The sequence below is a fragment of the Petaurus breviceps genome, unplaced genomic scaffold (assembly GCF_028583685.1).
Source record: "Petaurus breviceps papuanus isolate PSGF00001 unplaced genomic scaffold, PetGlider_PUasm1.0 37, whole genome shotgun sequence".
Classification (NCBI taxonomy): Eukaryota; Metazoa; Chordata; class Mammalia; order Diprotodontia; family Petauridae; genus Petaurus; species Petaurus breviceps.
This window is the reverse complement of record NW_027186296.1, coordinates 14961878-14989271: the sequence shown is the minus strand read 5'-3', so window position 1 is coordinate 14989271 and position 27394 is coordinate 14961878. Positions and strand designations below refer to the sequence as shown.

The 27394-nt window shown below is 38.5% G+C and overlaps 1 pseudogene; it reads right to left on the bottom strand.

Annotated features, from left to right (window-relative positions):
• Positions 1–27394, bottom strand: part of LOC138168782 (uncharacterized) — a 123309-nt pseudogene that overhangs the window by 92247 nt on the left and 3668 nt on the right.

Sequence of the window (27394 nt, the reverse complement as noted above, 5' to 3'; positions counted from 1 at the left end):
TTTTCATTTTTGAGTATGTCCTATTCCCATCCCCTATCCAGAGAGCCAATCCTTGTAACCAAGAATGAAAAAGAGAAATAGAAAACAGTTCAACAAAGCTAACACAACTGATTCTGCTTTTCCCAGTGTGTGGCACATAGTAGGTATTCAACACTTTAAAATTATTTGGTGAATTTTTTGCTCTCTTTTAGATGGAAAGGAACAGTATTCAGAGGTTACTTTTCATTCAAGTCAATGAGACTTTTCTTATTTTGCATAATTTCTTCCCAAGTCTCTTCCCCTTAAATACCTTGTATTTATTTTGAATATATTCCACACATATGTATACACACATATTTATTTGTATGTATAGGTATTGTCTCACTTGAGAGGATGTAAGTATCTTGAGAACTGAATTTATTTACTTTTTGTCTTTGCATTCTTAGCACCTGGAACACAATTGCCTAGCACACAGTAGATGCTTAGTAAATATATATTGATTTAATTCAGTTAAACAAAAATTTTAAAGTGCCTACTGTGCACCAGGCTCTGTCCTTAGGGGTAAAATATGACAAATGAAACAATCCTTACCCTTGAGAAATTTATAATACTGGACAATTCCATTTCATTTAAATGTTTATTTAATTATGGATTAAATTTGATATGAGGAGTTTTAAAGAGCCATCAGTGGCCCCAAATCCTTCATTAAGAACATAGAGTGATAAGCAATATCTTTCCATAAACTATTTAAAAAGCTGTATTTTCCTATGAAAGCTAATGGGTATCTATTGATTCTGTAGGCATTTGGGCAAGAGTCATAGACTGAGAGAATTGGAAAGGACCTTAGAGTTCATCTAGTCCAATCCCTTCATTACAAAAATGACAATATTGAGACCTCAGGAAGTAAAAGGACTTGCTTGGAGGTCACGTGGATAGGCCACATGAGTGGAATGATTTGGAAAAGCAAAGGTGACAAACTCAAGTATTTTTGAATTCATGTCCAGTGTTCTTTCCATTGTATGTCTATAAGAGTTAGAACCCTTTGGTCTAATGACTTGAGTCTGGCTAAAAATTATCCTTTATGCTTCTCTGGGTAAAGTCTTTGAAGGATGTTCCTTCCTGCCTAGCCAGTATAATATGAATGAATACCTTTTCATTGAGATTGCTCCTCTAACACCTTGCAATACTAATTAACTTGTTTTAAGCCTCGAGGCAATATAATGACCCCTAAGGTCCACATGGCTCCATGTTTTATGCTTTCAGAGAGTTTATCTTAGGTGAAAAGTTGTGGGTACAATCACAATTACACTGAAAACTCAGTTAGAAATATTTCTAATGGGGCAGACAGGTAGCACAGCAAGTAAGAGCACCGGCCCCAGAGTCAGGATGACCTGGGATTGAATCCAGGCTCAGACACTTAGCACCCACCCAGAAACACCTGACAGTGTAACCTTGAGCAAGTTACTTAACCCCAATTGCTTAGGGGTGGCCAGGTGGCTCAGTGAGTAAGAGCACTGGCCCCAGAGTCGGGATGACCTGGGATTGAATCCGGGCTCTGATACTTAGCACCACACCCAGAAATAACTGGCCGTGTAACCTTGAGCAAGTTACTTAACCCCAATCGCTTAAAAAAATATGTCTAACCACAAATCTGACTCTATGCCTTAATTTATATTTATATTTAGTTAACACACGGCCTCTTTGTAGACTGAGGTACAATTTATGTTGCTGGAAATGTTGTCTGCGAATAGACAACTCATGGTATCAGCCCAAGTCTTTTGCTTTGAGATGCCAGGAGGGTCAATGGCCCTCTTCAATATCCCTCTTCTCTGCCATAGCTAAGTTTCACTTTCTCATTCTCCTTTCACTGGTTGCGATGGGCTGATAGCTCTTTCTGGCAATTTTCTATGATACCATTTCTTCCTCTTTTCATTCAGATCTTAGGAATCTCTATTCTGGTTCTTAGATAGTTCTTCCTTTTTATACAAGTTCCTTAGAACATGATGAAGTCCTTTAGATAGAAGCTTTGATTGATTAAAGGAAGTGTACAGGTCCTGTTCACACTCAGTTTTGATTGATTTGGACAAGAAATATTCTTACTTAACAAAATAATTACTTTTATGTAAAGCAGGATAATCAATGTTATACTTCAAATATTATGAAGCTGGGTTTTGAATGACTCATTCACAACTCTTGCTGGACCTTATTTTGAGTGCATTTTACACCACAGGTGCCTTTCTCTTCCTCTTTCCCTCTCACTCTCAATAGTATACTTCTATACTCAACAATCCAACTTGTTTTCTTTTTTAATCATGGTAATTTCCAACTGTATCCTCTCTTGTGTCATACCCAACAAGGCTTCCCTCATAACAAAAACTAAAAAAGCAACAAAAAAGTTGACCAAAACAACTAACACAAAAACCCAGTCTCCTAATATAAACAATGTTTTATATTAATAGTCTTCTACCTCTACAGTATTGGGAGAGCAGCACATTATCTCATTTCTTTCCCTTTTCCTAAACTTGGTTGTTATAACGATATAGCATTCAGTCATGCTTTAGTATTCTTACTTATATTTTCATTGTAGTCATTGTATATGCTGTTTTCTTGGTTCTTCTTACTCCATTTGCCATCCATTCATGCAAATCTTCCCATTTCATCTTTCTTTTAAATTCCATATAACCCATAATATGAAAATACATAATTGACCATGTGATTTATTTTATAAAACTGTTTTCCACATTATTTCATCTGTAGTATACAGTCTCACTTTTAAAATGTTTGTCTGACATCTAAAAAAGTCCAGGCCGTGTAATTTAGTAGAAAGAGCACGGGATCTGAAATCAGAACTGTTTTCAAATTCTGGTTCTGTTAAGACATGTTTCACCAATTAGCAATTAGAATTCCTAATTTTGTGATCTTATACAGGTTAATAAACCTCTCTAGCCCTTTTCCCTCATCTGTCAAATGAGAGAATTGGAATAGATAATCTCCAAAACCCAATTAAATATCTTATTAACTTAGGGTACCTGGTTGGTGCCAACTACTAATATTTTGCAAACTATTTGTTTGGTTACAAAAGGAATGAGGCTGGATTGGAAAACTGAATTTCCTCTCTATCTTTAGACTCTATTTTCAGTGCTACATTTTCTGAGTTATTCCATAGGATAAATTGCTACACTCTTGCAATGCGTAGTATAGTTTAGAGTACATGGGTCTGCTGTGCAATTAGTTTCAGTGCTAGGATATCTGTCAGTGCTAATTCTCTTTACACACACTGGGGTATACTTAAGCATAATTCTGATCTCAGAAAACTCCATTGAGTAGATTTCAAGATACCCAAATGCTTGGATGAAATTCTGTCTGTAATTAGCCAGTCTGGCTATAGATAAAATCTGCAGAGTATATCTGTTAGTTATTTTAAAAATATGTTGCTGGGTTAAATACAAATGAATGGATATGTGCTTGTCTTGGAATATCTAAATATGAACATGTATGTGTCTGTTTATTGTCATAAAAAGCAGTGTGGTATGGTGGCTGAGTACATAATTACAAAGACTTGGGTTCAAATCCTGCCATTTATATATGTGTGTGTGTATACAAACTCACACCACAAGTATAATACATATACACACATACACAAATACCTAATATACACATGCATACATACACATACATACATACATGCATATATATGAATTTGTGAGTCTGAGCAAGCCACTAATCCTACTCAAGTCTTAAGCAGCTGTCTTGACTCCCAGAAAGGCTGCAGTCTATGTAGGTAGAGAAGTGTCCCATCAGAAATTGCCAACACTGACAAAATCTCAGATCCTTCATGTATTAGCATATACATACTGCACATTTTTTAGTTTTGCTCTCCAGGAACCATGGGGCATTTTATCTCAGTGTTAGCCCAGAGAATTAAGACCTTCACTGAATACTATTCCAATCATGTAATCCTGTTAGTCCAAAGTGATTCTCAATAGCACTTGACAGGACCATGGCAGCATTGGTGTGCTGTTTTAAAACAAACTGAACCATTCTGTTTTTATGTACACATTGGTACTCGTCGACAGACTATTAAATTGTTTTAATAGCCACTACTTATAAAGGTGTATATCTTGGTTGTTAAAAATCCAATACATTGCAAAGTACACATTATATTCAAAATAATTGCTCTCCTAGGAAAATTGTAATTGCAAGATTTCTGTGACGGAGGACACAGCCAACCAAATGTTGCTTTGTCTGGTCTTCATATAACCCATCACAGGCTAAAGATGAGCCTGTCATTGAATCAGTAGTGATGAGACAAGCTCTCACCTGGGAATTTTAGGGGCTTAGAGTGTGGTGTCAGTTACTGCGCAATTAACTACAGTTCTGCGTGATTATTTTTGGTTACAGCTGCAGTCTTGATGAAAACCAAAGACAGATCTCTTTTTTTTTTTTTTAAATCTCCCCAAATCGCTCTTTTTTAAGCAGTTTGTTTATCACAATCTTCTTGTGTGGAAGATGGGAGACAGTGATAAATTTTTCAGCTAGTGACATGTTTCGCCAAAGGGGGCATGTTTACTTGGTGAATGGCTACGTAAATCCAGTCTGACGCACACAGGCAGTCATTTCCTTCAGCTCCTTTTCTAAAGTTTGACCTCCTGGCTGCCTTTGAAATCACATCCAGACAAATGTTTGTAATGGTCCAAGGTATGAATACGGATCAGTGTACACATGGCCCTAGAGGTTTAGAATGGCATCTAATGCATGCCAAAGCTGAGATAGGTTTCTCACAGATATTTCAAACTACCTTACCCCCATGGAACATTTCAGACTCGGCTGAGGAAGTCTGATTTTCTGCTTTGCCAGTGTGAAAATCCCAGAAAAAGCATGTAAGGAAGAATTTTTCATTCCTCATAGTGCTTCCATTTCTGATTTGTTCCATATTTGAAAATGTCTTTTCATGGCTTAATTAAAAATGGAATTATCTTTCAACTGTGCATCAAACAGCTTTCACTTTTAGGTGGGTATTGTGACCTCAAACCAACCTACTTCTTACTGGCTGCCATAGATTCAGAATATGAAAACATATGGTGGAGAAAGAAAATGACTTGCCTGGGATTACCCAGAAAGTTAGAACAAAACCTCAATTTACCTATTTGTTAAATTTCACTTGTGACAATATCAATGGAGATGTGGACATAGATAATGATATAAATGTTAGTATCAATATAGTTGTAGAGGCAGCTAGGTGGCTTAGTGTATAGATTGCTGGACCTGGAGTCAGGAAGACCTGAGTTTAAATCTTGTTTGATACTGTGTGGCCTTGGGCAGGTCACTTAACCCTATTTGCCTAAGTTTCCTCATCTGTAAAATGAGTTGGAGTATGAAATGGCAAATTGTTCTACTATCTTTGCCAAGGAAAGAGTTGAACCCAACTGAACAAAAACATCATACGTATGGATGTAGATATAGATATAACAATATCCATCCACTTAATTTTGTTTCAGTTATTAAGAAGGCAGACCTCAGAGGTATATAGTCTTATTCTTTCACAGTTACACGCTGTTCTCTGACAATAAAGTTGGTCAATAATCTTTAAAGAAACAAGGAAACACAATCCAGCTGGTACATCTTTGAAGGTTTTTATTTGCTGCTTTGTGGTTTTTAAGGGAGACCACATGGTCTCCACAGTGTTTGGCTTAGATAACTGTATTGCCAGCTCCCTCCTCCTCCTCCACCCCCCATCCACTACTTTCTTCCACCTTGTTGTTGTTCAGTCATGTCCGACTCTTTATGACCCCATTTGGGGGCAAAAATACCTGAGTAGTTTTCCATTTCCCTTTCCGGGTCATTTTATAGATAAGGAATCTGAGGCAAACAGGATTAAATGACTTGACCAGGGTCACACAGTAAGTGTCTGAAGCCAGATTGGAACTCAGGTTTTCCTCACTCCAGGCCTCACACTCTATCTACTGTGCCACCTAGCTACTACCCTATGTACATCATCTATATCACACTGATATCAACAAGTCTGTCTATATTGATATCTACATCAGCATCTATGCCTACATCTACAATGATATCAATATCTATATCCATCTATATTTATATCTACATCATTTATAATTATATTTATTTCTATATTTATTAGCCATCTACTATGTTCTAGGCCCTGTGATAAATGCTTTACAAATTTTATCTCATGTGGTACTCCCAATAATGCTGTGAGATACATACTATTATTATTTTGATTTTACAGGTGAGGAAACTGAGGCAGTCAGCAGTGAAGTGACTTGCCCAGGATCATACAGCTAGTAAGTACTCGAGGCTGGATTTGAACTAGGTTCCCCCTGACTTCAGACCCAGTGCTCTGTGTACTGTGGTACCACCTAGCTAGTGTTATCCTGGTTCTGTTTACTTTACTGTTTTAGGTCACAGAGCTCTTCCTAAACTTCTGACTTTGTCCTTTACAGCACAATAATATTCCTAATTCCTCTGTTCAAAGTCCCACAGTTAAAAGTAAGCGGAAGAGGTAGGAATTGGAGCCAGGTCCCCTGACCCATAAATTAATGTTTGTGAAATATGCTTGGAGCCAGATGCTTTTCATAAGTGACTCATTTCTTGTTATCTGTTAGACAGTTAACAAGCATTTGTTGCTTATTACATGTATATGTATATATGTATGCACATGTGTACATATGTACATTCACATACATATGTGTATGTATCCACACACATATACACTTACTAGATGCCAAGCCCTCTGTTAAACACTTAGGGTACAAAAAAGGGCAAGAAAAGGTCTCTGTACTCAAGGAATTTCCATTATAATGGAGAAGACATGTAAATAACTACATACAAGATATTGCCTGTGATCCTGCCATTACTTTATTTATAAAGACATAAAGTTTCTAAGATTTTGTCATTTGGGGGAAACTCCTTCCATCAAAGCAGATCCCAACCACCTATGACAATATATCAGTCCTACAGAGTTGCCTGATGTATACAAAAGTGACTTGGCCAGGGTCTTACTAGTATAGACAGTGAGGGGTGGGGTTTGAACCTAGGTCAGTCAGCTGAAGAGCATTTATTAAACTCTTCCTGTGTGCAGGGTACTATGCTTAGCACTGGGGATACAAAGGCCAAAACACAGTCTCTACCCTTAAAGGGCTTGCATCCTACTGGGGCATGGAACACATAAATAACTATGTACAAAGATCTATCTCTACAGAGTAATGGAATCAGAGGGAAGAAACTTGAGGGAAAGGGCTGGGAATCAGGAAAGGCCTCCTCCAGAAGGTGGATTTAGAGTTGGGTCTTGGAGGGATCCAGAGAAGCCAGAAGGCAGAAATAGGGAGGCAGAGAATTCCCAATATGGGGCAGAGTGACAATACAGAGATGGGAGATGGCATGTCATGTGGGAGGGATGGAAAGAAGGCCAGTGTCACTGTATGGGAGAACATCTGGAGGGAAGGAGGGATAAGAAGATCTGAAAGGTAGTGAGGAGCCACCTTGCATTGGGAAGGACTTTGAAAGCCAAAGAGAAGCTTTTACCCCAGAGATAATAGGGAGTCACTGCAGCTTACTAAGGAGGGAGGAGGGACATGGTCACAGAGTTGGACATGACTGAAAAATGACTGGATGTGGTTTGGGTCTGTATTTTATGAATACTTTGGAACTTTGGCAGCTGAGTGGAAAATGGACTGGAACGATGAAAGACTTGAGGTTGGAAGTCAGCAGAGTCTAACAATTGTCCAGGTGATAGGTGTTGAGGACTTGAACCAGAGTTGGTAACTGTGTATCTTCCTAATGCCTCTAATGTTTTATTGATCTAGAAATTAAAATCTAACCCCATAAAAGGAGGCAGAGAAGAAAGAGGTAGCTATAGGGACCTATCTGGGCCAGAAGCTGCTATATGGGAAAGAGAAAGTCCTCCTAGACCTGATCCCTTTGGCTTTGCTCCAAGAAGCTAGTCTACTGAGGACCCAAATGCATTGCTGGTGCCAACCTCTTCATGAAATTTGATCTCTTTGGCTAAGAAGAGTAAGTTATAAAGCGCTGTGAGGCCTGTGAATCTAAAGCATTGTGTAAGTGTATGCTATCACCTCCACCTTTTAGTTTTTAAAGAGATCTTCCCATTAATTAAAAAAAAAAGAGAGAGGAAGACGTAATTTTCAGCTTTTCTTCCTGACCAGCTTGTGGCCACATTTAATGTTAATATCCTGTTCCTTTGGGTGCAGATAATTAGGGTGTTTTTGTGACTAGTTAAATCTGACTTGTGAAGTGTGTTATTTAACAACATACATGCTCTATCAGCACTTCTTCTATTGACTACAATAAGTGGGAGTCAGACGATCCAATGTGCCAACCTTCAGCTCATAATGGAAAAAGGAGGGGAAAAGAATAATGCATCGGGTCTGCTGGTACAAAAGTATATTGAAAGCACTCACCTTATGGGCTTTAATCTAAAACTCTACTACCCCAAGGACCAAATATAAATTCCTTTGTTTGGCATTTAAGATGCATCACAGTTTGTCTCTAATCTGCCTTTTCAACCTTATTATATATGATTGCACATTCATATACTTAAGTCCATCCAAACAGGCATGATGTAGCCTCTTTCCCAAAATGTATTCCCTCTTCATCTCTGCTGCTCAGAACACCTAGTCTCCTTCAAGACAGCTGAAACATTGCTTTTTACCTGGGACCTTTTATGATTCTCCATCCCCAACTTCTAGTGCCTTCCTTCCAAATTATTTGTATCATACACATGTGCACGTATGTGCACACATACACACACACACATACACACACACTCTGGATTGAATAGGCTATGAGCAAAGCTGCCCTTCATGTTTCTGATTGGTTGATTTGGCAATGAAAAGTGGTGATGAAACTGTCCCCTCATTGGATGCCAAACAGGAAGAGATTAAATTTTAAAAACATACATTTTGTGATACTTATATCTACATGTTATCTCCTCCAGTCTCTGTGAGGAAAGGGACTATTTTCTCTATCACCAGCATTCCAGCACAGCATTTAGCACATAGTAGGTCCTCAATAAATGCATGTTACTTAATGCTCAGGTAGGAGTGGGGAAATGGATCAGACCCCCTGTCACAACCCATGAAACAATTACTATTGCAATATTGTTAGAGTTTGCCATGTTAGCTGCATGGTGGCTTGTATCATGAACTATTTCCCTCCAACCTTTTCTGATGGCCTTGTACTCTTATTCACAGGAGAGCTATTAGTACAGAGACCACCAGTGTGCTCCACCTGTCTGATTCCACTAGGGAGGACAGCATAGGATGATATTTCTTTGAGATCTTCATAGGAAGCCAAATGATTTCATAGGGTCATGGTTGGGATTAGCTGCTTTCAGATGGCCATTGCCAATCCCCAGAGAATTTTCAGACATGTAAAGAATAACTGTAATTTGCATCTTAAAAGCCCAGCAGACTTTCCTTTAGAGGTTTCCCTTTCTGAGAACTCTTAAGAGTTAGACCCATATGTAGGTCTTTCCCTGCAGATGGTGTGATGACTTTTGCATGGGAATCTCATCTCAGTTCCTGGACTGTTTTTCACTACACAATAACTTGTCCCCTGTGACCAATACTTCTCTAGTTAGAATGTATGTGAGAGAAAATTACAAATGTTTCTCGTTTAGGGAGGACATCTGGTCACCGGTCAGTCACCCCTTTAAGGAAATCTGCCTCTGGCCTTTGACTGAGCTGGAAAGTAGTCTGGTGGGTTTAAAAGTTGCATCTGTATTGCTTGGAAAATGAGCTCCAAACAATGCAGAGACCTTCTCATCCATCACTGCTACAAGGTACTCACTAGCTCCTGATGGCATCATGGGGGGACACTGAGGGAGGGAGTAGCAAGTAAGCAGACCGCTGGACAGACAGAGGATGGTGCCAGGGGTCTGGGGCCCATTCCAGAGACAAAGTTAGACTTCTTCAGGCTCAGCAGGCTAATTACTCACAGCTGAGAGCAAGCAAACCAGCCAGCAAACCTGATCCATCTGCTGATTGAACATTTGAGTTGCTGCAGCAGGTTTTAAAGACATTTGGGGGAAAACGTTAGTTTTTGGGGGGTGGAGGGAAATGAGAGAGGATGAGAGGGAGGATAAAGAGAAAAAAACTTCCTCCTTGGTGTCATGTGCCAGCCTAAATTAACAGCTAATGAAAGCAGATTGTATTTAACGGATTTTAATATAAATTAAGTTTAATGATGACACATTCAAAATAGTACACTGAAATCAGCTTGTATTAACAAGCTAACAGATGTTGGCATTTTTATTATTAATTATACATTTCATTATCATCTGATTATTGTCAAACATCATTTGACAAGGAAAATTATATAAAAGATTCATACACATTAGTTATGTTGTTAAGGGGATGTGTAAGCCTGTTTATGAATGTAGTATCTTGAATAAATCTAATAGGATTTTTTTAAAAACAAAAATCAAGTCTACTGAAGACCACGGAAGCAAAGGAATGTATTGTGATGATCTTTTTCTCAGCAGCCTTTCTCATTTATGAATCCCAATGTACAGTGGACACCACTGTTTTGGTACAGAATGCCATTCCCAGACATGCGCATAGTGGGAAAACATAACTACCCTCCCATTGGTGAGGAACTATGTGGTAATAGAATGGGGGCGGGGAGAGTAGATGCCTAAGTTTTAATTATACTATATTGACAAATCAGTTTCTTCTGTAAAATGGGGATAATAGTACCCATGATACCAGCCTCATGGGGTTGTTTCTGGGTTCAACAAGGAATATTGATTTCATTCCCACTTGTGAGACAGCTATGTGGCTTTATGGAGAGAATTCTAAATTTGGGATCAGAAAGATCTGGCACCAGGAAATGAACCTCTCTTGGCCTCTACTTCCTTATCTGTAAAAAGAGGAAGCCGGAATCTGGTACCTCTAATGCCCTTTCTAGCCATAAATCTATGATCCTATGAAGATGAAATAAAAAAAAAAAAGGAAAGTCAGTCACTTCAAATAACACCAGCCAAAAAGACCCTGTTCTTTCCCCCCACTAGCAAGAATCCCTTCTCTTCCCTACTTAGAATGAAATCATCAGCACACAGCATACGTACTTAGGACTGGTGACAAAGATGTTTTACCTGTAAAAAATAATAAAACCTCATATATGTAGTGATAGTTTTCAAAACACATTATGTTAATTTATGGCATTGTCCAGGTACAAAAGACTCCACTCATAGGAGGGACTCCATGGAGAAAGAAGGGTCTGAGGGTCTTCTTCTCCTTCTCCAGGCTCCACTGCTCTGAGAAATGAATTTGGGACTTTGTGGGCTCTGTAGGAACTGTCAACCTAATCCACTTCCCCTCCCCCACAGACTAAGGTGGTAGGGGGGGGGGATTATGCCCCTCCTCTTTCAGGTGCTGGGGGAAATGTTTATATATTTACTCTTTGGGGTTTTTTTTTGTTTTTTGTTTTGCTTTTTTGGAGGGCAATTGGGGTTAAGCAACTTGCCCAAGGTCACATGGCTGGTAAGTGTTAAATGTCTGAGGCTGCATTTAAACTCAGGTCCTCCTAACTTCAGGGCCAGTGCTCTATTCACTGTGTCACCTCACTGCCCTATATATTTATTCTTGTTATACTTTTGAAATAAATATTCCTTTATTAAAAAAGTCCATCACACATATTATTTCATTTGATACAATCTAATGTGTGTGTGTGGAGGGAATGCAGGGAACTAAAATCATTCTTAGTTTATAGATAAGGAAACTTAGGCTCAGAATTTAAATGACTTGTCCAAGGCTACTTAATTATTATTTAAAATAGGATTTGAACCTAGATGTTCCTGACGTCCAAGTCCAGTGTCCACTGCACCACATTGCTTGAAGACTGAAAGTTGATGTGCATGGGATGGCAGACATAATATTCTCTCTTAGGTAGCTGCAGGAGATGTTTGTCACTGGTGTGGAATGTTTGTGGATTAAAGAAGGCCTATGGTTCTGTTGGTTGTGTTGCTATATAGGAAAGCAAATGAAGAGGGGCTGCCTAGAGTGGTCTGTCGACATCATGTGTTCAGTCCCTAAGGGGGTAAGAGCAAGTGTTGCAGACATAGAGGAGACAAGGCTGGGACCGTGTGTTGGTGGAGGGGACAGCTGCTTGATCAGTGTGATTTGAGATGCCAAAAGGCCCTGCCTCTCCCAAAATATCTACCCACCAGCCTGCCAGACCATTCTACTCTTCTCCTACCTATTCTCAAATTATAAGATCATAGATTTCGAGTTAAAAGGAATCTTAGAAATTGTCTTGTTCATCCTTCTTGGTTTATAAACAAGAAAATAGTAGACCAGAGTAGTGAGACTTACCAGAAGTCTCATAGGTAGTAAGGCAGAATTAGGATTTAAACCCAGCTGTTAAGTGGCACTCGTACCTAGAGTTTAAATCTGGCCTCAGACATTTACTAGCTGTGTGACCTTGGGCAAGTCACTTAACCTTGTTTGCCTCAGTTTCCTCATCAATAAAATGAGTTGGAGAAGGAAATGGCAAACCACTCCAGTATTTTTGCCAAGAAAATCCCAAATGGGGTCATGAAGAGTTGGAAACTACTGAAAAGTGATTGACCAACAATGTAAGATCACAAGATCGTAGATTCAGAACTGAAAGGGCCTTTAGGGACCATTTAATTCAATTCCCTTGTTTAATAGTTGAAGAAACTGAGGCCTACTTTGGTTAAGCATTTGTCCAAAGTCACATAGATGGTTGGGGGTAGAGCCACGATTCTACCCTAGATTCTACTGCAGCAGCCAAATTCCCACTATGAAAATACCATCAGTCAGTCTGCAAGCAATAAATAAGTACTTAATATATGCCAGGCACTGTGTTAAGCTCTGGGGACAAAAAGAAAGACAAAAACATACAAACAACTTTGTGCCTACAGACAATGCAAAATGGAGGTCATCTCAGAGCGAAGACCCTGGCATTAAGTATGGTAGGGAAAGACTTTCAGTAAAAGGAGGGATTTTTAACTGAGACTTGATGCAACAAAGATGCCAATGCTTGCTCGCTGGTCACTCATAGTCCAAATTCTGCACCATCACCATGAGACTGGTTTTCCAAGGCTGGACCTTGCTTTGATACCACTGTTGGCATAAAAAAGATAGCCTCCTTTCGGCCCATAGGGATACCTGCATAAACAACATTGTGTGTAGCAATGCTAGGGTTGGATTAGGCATATGTGGGTTTGAATCTTGCCTCAGTCATTGTTTTGTTGTTGTCTTTTCCCCAGTGCCTTAGTAACTGCTTACTAAAATGCTCATGAAGGAATGGGTTTACAAAGTGCTTAGAGATTACCTAATTCAACTCCCTCTTTGACAGATATGGAAATTTCTCTACACTGACATAGTAAATAGTGGCAGTCAGGATGGGAACACAGTCTCCTGATCCCCAGTTCAATGATCTTTCTAGTGTATCATGCTTTGTCCTCAGTGATCTTAAGTGTTTTTTTTAAAATACATTTATTTAGTATTTTATACAATAATTGCTCCATGGACAAAAAACTGTTAATTTAAAAAGTTAGTATTTAAATACTGTTTACAAAACACATGACATATATGTCATCTCATTTGATCATCCCAGTGTTGCTTTGAGATGTTTCACTTATTTGAAAACTTTGAGAGGCACTTGAAGGCCAGAAGTTCCCTCCCTCCCCACCCCCACCCCCACCCCTATCAGAAGTATGGTGTTATGGTGGTATTCACTTTGCTTTATGAAATATATACTTTGCATTCATGTGCACTCTGACATGTGACTGATTTCATATATAGTACTACCCCAAAATAACTCACATAAAAAGCCAGATGAGGGCAACACCCCAAAATAACCATAGGATAAAACGTATCCTGCTGTCAGCACCATTTGGCTGGGTTGCTCATGTCTCATGAACAGAGAGGATGTAGGAATTCCCCAAAGATCCTTCCCTGGCCAACTTTATACTGTGAAGCATGCTACTAGACATGCCATTAAATGGCAAAAGGATTCCCCAAAGGGGAAGCTAAGGGCATGTAACATCTGCCCTCAATCATGAGACTTAGTAGTGCAAATACACTCCACATGTTGTATTACATGCCACAATACTGTTCATCTATTAGATGAACATAGTATGATGGGAGTAGAGTCTGGCAGGGAACAAAGAACTCCAGACAGGCTGCGTGTCTCCTGAGCTATATCTAGGAACTTTTGTATCTTGAGGTGTAGAGGGAGGAATGATCAGTAGAGAGAGGAATGAGGATAGTGGAGAAAGAGATCACCTGGGGTTTGACCACTGGGATAAGGAAGTCTGCCCCAGGATAACATGATACTTCTATAGTTCTGAAGGACTGATCACTAATACTAAGGGATGGGGAGAGGATGAAGGCATGGAGTTTCAACTGCCAAAGGAAGAGATAGAACCATGGTACAGAGCTTTGGGTGGCCTCTAATTTTTGGCACCCAGAATTAAGGCCAGTTGCCCTTTCCTAGTTATATCTTTACATTTATACAAAGTGTTCCTGGTGCAATGTTCACATTACTGGGATCAGGTATTCTCCCTTCTAAAGAGGCTTCATAAAATCCATCCCCCCCCCTTTTTTTTCTGTTAGTTGCCTTTGTGATTCTAATGCTTATCTATGGGAAGTCTTCCTTGCTAAAGTAATCTTCTCCCAAATCCAATAGTTAAATACATCACATTATTATATAGGAAGAATGAAAGAGTTTCACTTCCGATTTGGATTAAGATATCCCTATTTTCTGAGGGAAGGCCTGAGTGAGATTCCCAAGTGAAAAAAAAGTCACAAAATGCTATTTCAGCAAATGAATTGAGGAATCCCCTATAAACCTTTTCTAAAACAATTGGGTGGTTTATCCAGGCTCAGGCAGGAGAGTCACGGTCCTTCATATCAAAAACAGGGTCACTTGTCAGTATAGTCAGGGGTTTGTTTTCCTGGCTTTATTCCATGTCAGCACAAACTTTGCTCATTCAATACACTTCGACACTGCCAATGACATTCCTTTAAAAAAATAGATTGGTCTCAAGGCAGTTTTTAAGTTTAATGGGATCAAAAAGTGATCATGTCTAAGACAAAGGTGAATTTATTTTCTATGCACTAGAATTCTCCCCCAAGCCCCAACTCACTAGAGGAGGAATGACTTAGTAATTGCTAAGCAAGTCAAGTGCCTTCACCTCCCAATGCAAGACAGGCACCCAGCTACAAATCGCCTTCTTTGTGCCAAATAGGGAAAGCTCGGACACGGTAATAATTCTGCCTTTATGTAACTAACATCCCCCTCCCACAAGTTACTTTTTCAGAATTAAACCTTTTCAGTGAGAAACTCTTTCATTCTCTTGTTTCATATTATGTTACCCCTGTTACTGTTCTTTCTAGCCTGCTGTTCTCAGTCAAATGATTTTAAGTGTCAGGAAATTAAATTCTGTACATCCCTCAAACAAAACAAAAAAAAAGTATGTGCACTTTGGAAAATCTCCATCATGAAAGACAATTTTTTTTGTATGTGTGGTATATAATGAGAAACTGACTTCTGATTTGTTTAACCCCTGAGGGGGTTTGAATGTTTAAATGATGGTTAATGTGCCAAATAGACATGTGAAAGCCTGGGGGATGGGGGAATTGAAATTCAGGAAAATAAGGTGTGTCTGTGCCCATGTTTTTGAGTATGTTCTCTATGAATGTTTTCCTCAAGGAACTTTCCTTAACCCCTCTAAAATTGGGAAAATTATAAACTTTTAGATTGACATTTTTAATGGTGAATAAAATGCTTAGGATAAGGCATATTATGTATTTATTTCTGGCAGTTACTAAAATGATTTCTAAAACCTTGTTCAATAGAAGGAATTAGGCATATTTACTCTGGAAAATAAAGACTTAAGAGAGATCTTCTCCATATATTTTCTGTAAAAGTAGGTATTGTATTATTTGTATTTTTATTTTCAGTGTCCAGCAGAGTTCCTGGCATATATCAGGCATTTAATAGACATTTTTTTGGTTGAGTAATTCAAAGATTTGAAGTACAGCTAGAAGAGAGCTAGCCTTGAAGCCAGGAAGAATTGGGTTCAAAGCCTCCCTGAGACACATATTGGTTGTGTGACCTTGGGTTAATTACTTAATCTCTTGGTGCTTCTACTTTCTTAAAACTATAAAATGCAAAGATTGGCTCATAGGACAGAAAAGGAAAAGGTCACATGTTGAAGGGGATGTGGGAAAATTGAGACACTAATGCACAGTTACTGGAGTTGTGAACTGATTCAACCATTATGTGGAGCAAATTTTGAACTAAGCTCAAAGTACTATAAAACTACACATATCCTTTGACCTAGCAGTCTTTATACCAAAAGAGATAAAAAAAAAACAAAGAAGGAAAAGGACCTATATGTACAGAGATTTTTATAGCAGTCTTCTCTGGTTTCAAAGAGCTGAAAATTGAGGGGATATGCATCAATTGGAGGAGGGCTGAACAAAGTTGTGGTATATGATTGTGATGTAATATTATTGTGCTATAAGAAACAACAAGCAGGTTGCTCTCAGAAAAACATACATAAACTGATGCAAAGTGAAATGAGCAGACCCAGGAGAGCATTGTAGACCGTAAGTTCCCAAAGTGGGTGATACTAATGCCTGGGAGGTACTGGAATGATCCAGAGGTGTGGTGGTAGCCTTGGGTACAATAGGGGGCATTGAATAAAAATGAGGGGGTGGTGGAAGCATAAGGCAAAAAGAGAAGAAAATTTTGAAAGGCCATTTGTACATGTTTCATCTGTTGTATAACAGAGTGAAAGTCACAGTGATTACATTATTTCCCAAATAAACACATAAAATACAAGCTATAACCACTCAGTGGTCAAGTTCACCGACAGGTCTTAACAAGCAAGTGGTGGAAAGCAAATGTGTGTTATGAATTGTAGGGGAGTCCAGCACACATTGGCAAGAATATGTGCCTGTATTGACTTTTTTACAATATGATATTATATGTTTACATGACACAATATTGTATCATCAAAATTTCAATGCAGAAAACCTTGACAAATTTACAATAAATTATTAAATTGAAGATGTCATTAAAATTTTATATTTTTAAATGATGCAAATTAAAAAAAACAACTGTTAAAAGGTTGAAGAAAGTAAAATTCCAGGGTGATGCTGAGTAATTTTTTAAAAAGGGGTGGTAGGCCAAATAAGTTTGGGAACCTTTGTTGTACACAGTAACAGCAATATTGTCAGATGATCAACCATGAAGGACTTAGCTATTCTCAGAAATACAATGATTCAAGACAACCCTGAAGGGCTCATGATGAAAAATGCTATCCATACCCAGAGAAAGAACTGATGGTGTCTGAATACAGATTGAAGTATTCTTTTTGAACTTTATTTTTCTTGGGTTCTTTTTTGAGAGGGGGTCTGTTTTCTTTTATAACATGACTAATGTGGAAATATGTTTTGTGTGACTATACATATAGAACCTTTATCAAATTGCTTGCTTTTTTAATGTGGGAGGGGAGAGAGGGAGAGGAATTTAGAACTCAAAATTTAAAAAAGAACATTCAAAATTTTTACATCTAATTGGGGAAAAATAAAACACTAAGTAAATAATTTTTTTAAGACTATAAGATGCAGAAAAGATGCTCACCTGCTTTGGTGGAAGGAATTTCTTCATGAAGTTGCTCCTTATTTTATGGGTTTGATTGAGTTGCTATCCTTTATTTGAAGGGTTGTTATATAGAAAAAAGAAAGTAGTTTTATTCTACTTGACTTCAGATAAAGAATAAGGAACAATGGGGAGAAATAATAGATACAAGCTCAAGAAGCATCCAAACAAATAGATCTGTCCCAAAAAAGAACAGGTTACCTCAAGAGATGGTGAGTTACCTGTCACCAATAGTTTTCAGGTGACTGCTTTTCAGGGATATTGTAAAGGTTATTTGTACTTTTGAGCTGGGATAATCTCTAAGGCCCCCTTATAGCTCAAGATCTTGTTGAGATTTCTGTTATGGTATCTATTATCACAATTCTTGCTTTTTTGCATTTTTATGGAGGGGGGAGGGCAGGGCAATTGGGGTTAAGTGACTTGCCCAAGGTCACATAGCGAGTAAGTGTTAAGTGTCTGAGGCCAGATTTGAACTCAGGTCCTCCTGATTCCAAGGCCAGTGCTCTATTCACTGCACCACTTAGCCACCCCAATTATTACAATTCTTGTACACAGAAAGACTGAGCAATCCAATATAACTCACATGTAAAATGCCTATAGGGACCATGAATTATCAGTTTCCCTAGGCTTCCTCTTCTTGACTTTTATCTAGAGTCTGACCAATATGTTTCTATCTTTCTCAAAGAACTGTGAATAGAGTGGACACTGACAGTAATGTACATTCAGCTCGGTGGAGATTAGGCCCATAGACCTTAGCACATTCTGTAATTTCAAGGACAGTACTTTCCTATAATTTTTTTGGTAATTCATCTTTTATTTATTTATTTTTAGTTTTCAAGATTCATTTCCACAAGATTTTGAGTTACAAATTTTCTCCCCATCTTTCCCCTAATCCCCACCCCAAGATAGCGAGCCTACTGAATACCCCTTCCCTTGATCTGCTTTCTCTTATATCCTCTCCCATACCCCTCTAACTTTCTGGTAGGGCAAGATGGATTTCTATACTTCAGTGCCTGTACATCTTATTTCCCATTTGCATGTAAAAAACACTTTTTTTTGACATCTGTTTTTAAAACTTTGATTTCCAGATTCTTTCCCTTCTTCCCTCCTCACCCACCCCCACTGGAAAAATGAGCAATTTAATATAGGTTGTACATGTATCATTACACAAAATGTTTCCATACTAGTGATATTGTGAAAAACTGACTATATTTCATTCCATCCTATCCTTCCCCCCACTTATTCTATTTTCTACTTTGACCCAGTCCCTTCTCAAAAGTATTTGCTTCTAACTACCCTCTCCCCCAATCTGCCCTCCCTTCTATCATTTCCCTCTCTTATCCCCTTCTCCCCTACTTTCTGGTAGGGTAAGATACCCAATTGAGTGTGTATGCTATTCCCTCCTTAAGCCAAATTCAGGTTGGCACATTCCCTTTCACTTTCCTCCATTGTAACCATTTTTTCCTGCCTCTTTTATGTGAGATAATCTACCCTATTCTATCTCTCCCTTTCTCCTTCTCCCATTATATTCCTCTCTCACCTCTTAATTTTATTTTTTAGATATCATCCCTTGATATTCAACTCATCCTGTGCCCTCTATGTATACATGTACACATATATACACAAACTCACATATGTTTTTATATACTCTGAAATAAACATATATATGTATGTATATATGTACATATATATATTCCCTTCAACTATTCTCACACTGAGAAAAATCTCATGATTTTTATGTATTGTATGTATTATATGATATTTATGTATTTTATATATTACATCCATATAGGAATGTAAATAGTTCAACTTTAACAAGTTTCTTATCATTTGTTTTTCCTCTTTACCTTCTCATGCTTCTCTTGCTTTTTGTATTTGAAAGTCAAATTTTCTGTTCAGCTTTGGTTTTTTCATCAAGAATACTTAAAAGTCCTCTATTTCATTGAATGACCATATTTTCCCTTAAGCATTATACTCAGTTTTGCTGGGTAGGTGATTCTTGGTTTTAATCCTAGCTCCTTTGACCTCCAGAATATCATATTCCAAACCCTTTGATCCCTTAATATAGGAGCTGCTGGATCTTGTGTTATCCTGATTGTGTTTCCACAGTACTCAAATTGTTTCTTCTTGACTGCTTACAGTATTTTCTCCTTGACCTGGGAACTCTGGAATTTGGCTATGATATTACTAGGAGTTTTCTTTTTGGGATATTTTCAAGAGGTGATCAGTGAATTCTTTCGGCCTCTATTTTGCCCTCTGGTTCATCAGGGCAATTTTTCTTGAGAATTTCTTGAAGGATGATGTCTAGGCTCTTTTTTTGATCATGGCTTTCAGGTAGTCCAATAATTTTTTAATTATCTCTCCTGGATCTATTTTCCAGGTCAGTGGTTTTTCCAATGAGATATTTCACATTATCTTCTGTTTTTTTTGTTTGTTTGTTTGGATCGGTTTTATAGGGTCTTGATTTCTCATAAAGTTATTAGCTTCAAATTGCTCCAATCTAATTTTGGAGGAATTACTCTCTTCCGTGAGTTTTTGAAATTCCTTTTCCATCTGGCCAATTTGACTTTTTAAAGCATTTTTCTCTTCAATGGCTTTTTGGACCTCTTTTGTCATTTGAGTTAGTCTATTTTTAAGGTGTTATATTCTTCAGTATTTTTGAGGGTCTCCTTTAGCAGGCTGTTGACTCACTTTTCATGATTTTCTTGCATCATTCTCATTTCTCTTCCCAATTTTTCCTCCACTTCTCTTACTTGATTTTTAAAATCCTTATTGAGCTCCTCTATGGCCTGTAACCAGTTCATATTTTTTTGGAAGCTTTTGATGCAGGAGTTTTGACTTTGTTGTCTTCTTCTGGTTCCATGTTTTGGTCCTCTTTGTCCCCCCAAAAGATTCTATGGTCTTATTGTGCTTCCTCTGCTTGCTCATCTTGCCAGCCAGTTACTTGACTTTTGAGCTCTTTGCCATGGTAGAACTCTGCTTCCAGAGTGGAGAGAGCAGTGTCCCAAATTGCTGGGGTTTTAGCAGTTGCCAGAGGTATGAGGAGGGTGCCCTCTCTACAGCCACCACAAGCTCTGGCAGTGAGCTTTACTCACCCCAGGACTACCACCCAAGACTGTGACCCAGATCCAAGCCTGTCAAAGCAAGACTGATTACCCTCTGAATGGTCGCTTGGTTCTCCTATGATCTGCAGGCGAGGAGCTCCGGAAGCTGCTATGCAGCAGCAGCTGCAGCTGTTGCACCTCCACCACCTCCTGCCCCAAGGGCAGGAGCTGGACAAACTCTTTTGTCACCCAGTTCCAACAGAGTTCCCTACTGACCTTTTACTTTCTCTTTGGTGTTTATGGGTTGAGAAGTCTGGAAACTGCCACAACTGCTGGTGATTCACTCTCCTGAAGTCTGCTCTGCCCAGTCTGTGATGCTGGTTGGGTCTGGGCTGGCGCAGCTCACACAGGACTGGGCTCAGCTTCCAGTCCTGTGCAAAAGACCCTTTCTGTTGGCCTGCCAGGCTGCCTTCAGCAGGAGATTAGTTTCTCTCTGTCACTTTGTGGGTTCTATAGCTCTAAAATTTCTTTAGAATCATATTTTACAGGTATTGGATGTGGTTGGTGCAGGAGCTCATACAAATTCCTGCTTTTACTCCACCATGTTGGCTTCACCCCCTGTTCCTATACAATTTTTTTTCCTCTCACCCACCAAATGGAGAGGCTTTACCTAAAAGAAGACTGACCCCCCCCACCCCCGGGCCCCTGACCTACATAACTGGCTTCAGCTTCCCAGCTGACCTGGGGCAGGTCCAGGGATATGCTGGTAAATGTTTAACGCCTAGTCCTCGGGGGGGGGGAGGGGAGGGAATATGTACACATGACATCCTTTTAAGATTAATTAGCATTATTAATATCTTCACTGCTTTCTTAAGTCTAGATAATAAGGAAAACAATAAATCAAGGCCTCATTTGGAAAATTTGCTGATTTCTAAGGTATAAATACTCACACAGAAAATTTAACAACTGATTCACGCTGGTGCCAGCATATTCCTGGACCATATAGGACATGAGTTGATTGACTCTCTCTTTTTAAACTCAGTTTCTGGGTAATTTAAGGCTCTAAAAAATCCCAGCCACATAGAATCTAAGCCCCTTCCAACCTAGTGGATTTCTGAGATGCACTTATCTAACCTTATCCTGCCCTACTAACCAGACATATTTACATTTGGAAACAAGAGGATGTGTGTGTGTGTGTGTGTGTGTGTGTGTGTGTGTGTGTGTCTAGGAAATGTGAGTACCAGTGTATACATCTTTGCCTCTCCTTGCTGTGTTATGGCAAAGTAAACCACTTTGTATTAAATGTTCAATGAGGGTGCTGATATTAGTCATTCTTTTGACATCTTACTTATTTGCATTGTTCCAGATAGAAAGGAGTAAGAGCTAATGTAAGAGCTTTGGGGTGGGAAGGAAGATGGAACCTGACTCCTCCTTGTTCTGAGATCCTGAGATTCACAAGGAGATTGAAGGAAGAAATACTTCTGCATGGCACAGTGAGTGCTTCCATTTCTCTTAATTCAAATTCTAACATAATTGAAATGTAGTAGCATAATTGGGAAACAATGAATACATTTTGGGCTATGAATGGAATGGAATTTAATTGGGCTCTAAGAAATTATGAAAGTGAAAGTTTCGGAGAATCTTTGGAAGACTTGAGCTAAATAATACAGAGTTAAGTGAGCACAACCCACAGAATGACAACATTATAATGAAAAATGACTGCTAACTCTGACCAGTGATGAAACACGCTAACCATCTGCTGACATATGACTGCGCTTATTCAATGTAAGGACTTTGTTTTTCTTTTGATCATTTTTGGAGGGTGGAGTTTGGGAAAGAAGGAGAAGAGCTTTTGATAGGGTTACCAAAATTAAAAAATAAAAGTACAAAGAGAGGGTCATTGAAGCACTTATTAAAATACCGAAAAGAGGACAGAAGGAATGTCAGTAAGAAAGAGATAAAGCAGATAGTGTTGACAATACATATTGAATTTGTTGCAAACTTAGAGAGAAAAATGAGCCAATGTGGCACATATTTGTGGCTACATGGGCAATCTAATTTTCTGCTCTGTTTTGTATATGAAGAAACATCTTACAGTACTAAGTTCAGAATAAAAATAATTTATTTTTTAAAAAGAAATGTAGTAGTATAATTGAATCATCTATATAAGTAATAGAGTAGTAATGTAGAACAATGGATAGTGAGTCAGCCTCCCAGTCAAAATGGATTGGATTTTGCTTCTGACACATTTTAGTTACTTGATCCTGGGCAAATCCTAAATCTCCCACCTTGTGTACATTAGGGAAATCATACAGTTTCCTCATCTGTAAAATGAATGAATTGAACCAGATGACCTTTAACTTTTGATCACTTTTCAACTCTTTGTCTATGATCCAATACCCCTAAATTATATAGGTAGTATGGTTATTATATGCTATATAATACAGGTCATTTCATAACCAAGGTTACTGGGTTGGGGGGGGGCAGAGTTCACAATCAAGTCTTCAAGTCCAAATTCATTGTTCTTTCTCTTCCTCCACCCTGAGAACTTCCTTACTGAGAATCTGAGAATGACATAGCTACTGTTGCCCCTTCTTCTTCCTTCTCCTCTTTCTCCTTTTCCTCCTCTTTTTCCTACTCCTTTTCCTCTTCTTCTTCTTCTTCCTCCTCCTCTTCCTCCCCCTCCTTGTCAGTAGTATTAATAAACTGTCCTATCCAGGGCAAATGATTTAACCTGTACACAATTTGGACCTTTGTCTCCCAACTGTGGGCCTCACAGCATTATTCCATGGGTCAAATGGTGTCATGGATGTTAAAGTATTTTGAAAAGCATTGAACGTTGTATAAAGGTAAAGTATCATTATTATTCTTGAATCTCAGCATCACCAACTATAAAATATGAGTTTTAACCCCATTTCTGCCTCTGACTATCTGTGTTGTCCTCACCCCCTTTATCCCAGCTAGTTCCTCTCCCCTTCTTGGGTCTTAGTTTTCTTATCTGTAAAATGAAGGTTTTGGACTAAATGGTCCCCAATGCCCCTTCCAGCTCTGAATCTATGACTAGACTATTTTTAAAATACCTCCCAGCTCTGACATTTTTTCATTCTGACTAAAGGGAGTGATGAAAGGGCAAGTGATCCTGACAAATATCAAATGCCCTCTCAAGACCATTCCTCACCCTAGACTGATACAAAGTCTGATAAAGACTCTTAAGAAGGGGAGGGACATAGGGTGGCTATGTGGCACAGTGAATAGAGCACTGGCCCTGGAGTCAGGAGGACCTGAGTTCAAATTCAGCCTCAGACACTTGACACAGTTACTAGCCATGTGACCTTGGGAAAGTCACTTAACCCCAATTGCCTTACCTTCCCACCTCCAAAAAGAAAAGCAAAAAAAAAAAAAGAAGGGGAGTGACATTGGTCTATCAGAGTTGGGGCTAAGATCATTTGGAATATTAACTTCAGTTGAAGTCCTCCTGAAAGCCCCATTTTGATAAGCAATTTAATCTCTCCCAAGACAATGTCCCTGCTGACTGTTTTGTACATGGTCATAGAGGGTGAGGGCAACTGTAGTAGCAGAAATTAGGGTCTCCATTTCCATACCTAAGGGACCCCAGGCCTGACATGATGCCTGAATTCACAGCATGGTGGACAGCATCCAGCCCTAGCTGTACCTGGATGTGGATCAGAGCCACATGATAGCACAGTGGGATCAGCTGGATGGTCAATTTGAGTGCTAGCTGGGCTGTAGCCAAGGTATCACCTTTCCCTAGCTTGTTCTGGTGAAAAAAGTTGAAGGCTTTAGGCCCCAGGAAGGTCACAGCTGAGGCCACAGATACCCACTCTGTGGTTGGCTTTCTATCCACATCAACCATGGTGGCCTGTGCCTCTGATTCCAGGTGGGTCAGTTGGTCTAAGTGGGAAGAGAGTCTCTGGGTAGCTGGGGAAAGTGGTGTCTCTGTATTAAGGCACTTAGCCCCAGAGTCAGGATCATGTGAATGAGAGCTGTAGAATCTCCTGGGAGAAGTTGCCTCTAGCCTCAGTTACGTTAGAATAAGGACCTGTGGAAATCCCCATCTTGAAAGACATTGTTTCCTAAGGTTCTCCTCCCACCTATGAAAGATTTTTAATGTCCACAAAGCCCTTCTTTTATCATCATCATCGTCACCTCATGTTTATATAGCACTTTATTTTTTAAGTGTTTTTTTTTTCTTTTTGGAGGGGGGAAGGTAGGGCAATTGCGGTTAAGTGACTTGCCCAAGGTCACATGGCTGTGTGTGTGTGTGTGTGTGTGAAATGTCTGAGGCTGGATTTGAACTCAGGTCCTTCTGACTCCAGGGCCGGCGCTCTATTCACTGCACCACCTAGTCACCCCCTATATAGCACTTTAAAAAGCATTTTGCTCACTTTGCAACATAAGTAGTACAAGTATTATTATTTCCCTTATAGAGATGAGGTAACTAAGGCACAAAGCTCAGTGTCAGAGCTAGGATTCAAACTCCTATCTTTTCACATACATGGATATGTTTGGTACTCCTAGTAGCATTTGAAATCCCATGTTTAATATGACCTTGTTTGGAAATTACAATTGTTAAGGCCCTCTTTTTTTTTCCTCTTATAATAACTTGGAAATAATTCCAGTTTGGAATGTGGGAAGATGATCTTGCCATTTTTACAAAGGAAAAGGAAAAAAAATTAGCTTATATAGACAAATTAGTTATAATATGTACATATATAGTAAAAAAAAAATCCCTTCAGAGTTCAACAGTAAGCAATTTCCTAGCCTGGAGTCCTTACTTCCCTGTTAAAGTTGGGTAAATGGTTTTACCATCATCATCATCATCATAGTAAGAAGCAGTTATATAGCACTTTGAGGTTTCCAAAGTACTTTACAAATGTTATTTCATTTTATCTTTACAAGTCTACCAAAAGTGCATTAGTGTCCCAACTTTCCACATTCCCTCCAGCATTTGTCATTTTCTTTTTCTGTCATGTTAGCTAATCTGATAGGTATAAGGTGGTATCTCAGAGTTGTTTTAATTTGCATTTATCCAATCAGTAGTGATTTAGAGCATTTGTTTCATGTGACTATTGATACCTTTGACTTCTGAAAACTGTTTGTTCATATCCTCTGACCATTTATCAACTGGAGAATAGCTCTTATTTTTATAAATATGGCTCATTTCTCTATATATTTGAGAAAGGTGGTCTTTAACAGAGAAATAGAAATATATTTTATAAATATAAATTTAAATTTTATAATTTAAAAAATTTTTTATAAATGATAAACTATATTATATTTATATCATAAATATAAATGTTAAATTTATAAATGTTCCCTATTTTTCTTCTAATTTTGTTTGTGCAAAAGATTTTTAATTTCATATAATCAAAATTATCTATTTTATTTCTCATAATCTCCTCTATCTCTTGTTTGGTCATAAACTCTTCTCTTATCCATAGATATGACAGGTACATTTTTCCATGTTCCCCTAATTTACTTATGGTATCACTCCTTATGTCTAAATCACTTATTCATTTTGACCTTATCTTAGTATATGATATGAGATGTTGGTCTATGCCTAGTTTCAGTCTAACTGCTTTCCAGTTTGCTCAGCAAATTTTGTCAAATATTGAATGCTTACCCCCAAAGCTTTAATCTCTGGGTTTATCGAACAGTAGATTACTTTGGTCATTTACTACTGTGTATTGTATACGTAATCTATTCCACTGATTCACCACTCTGTTTCTTACTCAGTACCAAATTATTTTGGTGATATAAAGGAGCTGAACTAGAAGACCCCTGAGGTCCTTTCCAGCTCTAATTCCTGTCATTCCATTTTATTTACAGCATGTCTAGCATAAAAGTCATCAAATATATTATTGATACTACTTACATACATGATGAATCTTTCTATGACCCTTTGGATCACCTAAAATTTTGATTGTTCTGATATCATGGTGTCTCCTTAACCAGTGGCCACAAAGACTCATCTGGAATACTATGAGAAGAACTCCAGGAATGCTTTGAAGGTTAGTCTGCTTACATAAAAAGTATCTCTTACTTGAGCAACCTTCAGAAGTAGATCATGTAAGTATTATTATGTATGAAATAGGTCATACAAATATTATTATTCCCATTGTACAGCTAAGAAACTTGAGGTTCATAGACAAATTGAGGTTCATGCATGCTAAGTGATTTGCCCATGAGCATACAAATACGTTAGCAGTGGAAGCTGAATCCAGGAGTTCTTACTCCAAACCCAGCATTCTGTCCTCTATACTATACCATACTGTTTCTACCAAGAAGAAGAAGAATGTTAAAAAGACAACCATTTGGTAAAAGAAAGACCACTAAAAGTATCATTAAATTTTCCAAATGTTCTGTGAACAAATCTCCTCCCCCAGTTTCATTCTGGGAAATAATTTGCTTTGCCAACACTTACTATGAAAGGTTCCTGATTCCTTGTCCTTGTGATACCATACTTTTCCCTCCCCCATTTTTTCCTGTTGGTATCATACCTAACCTCAAGGAACCAGTTTAAATGCTGCCTCCTCCATGAAGCCTTCTCTGATTGCCTCAGGTGGAAGTATCACCTGGTTTCACTTATACTTATAGAATTATAAAGTTCATTATAGCCATCCATCCATCCATCCATCCATCCATCCATCCATCCATCCATCCAT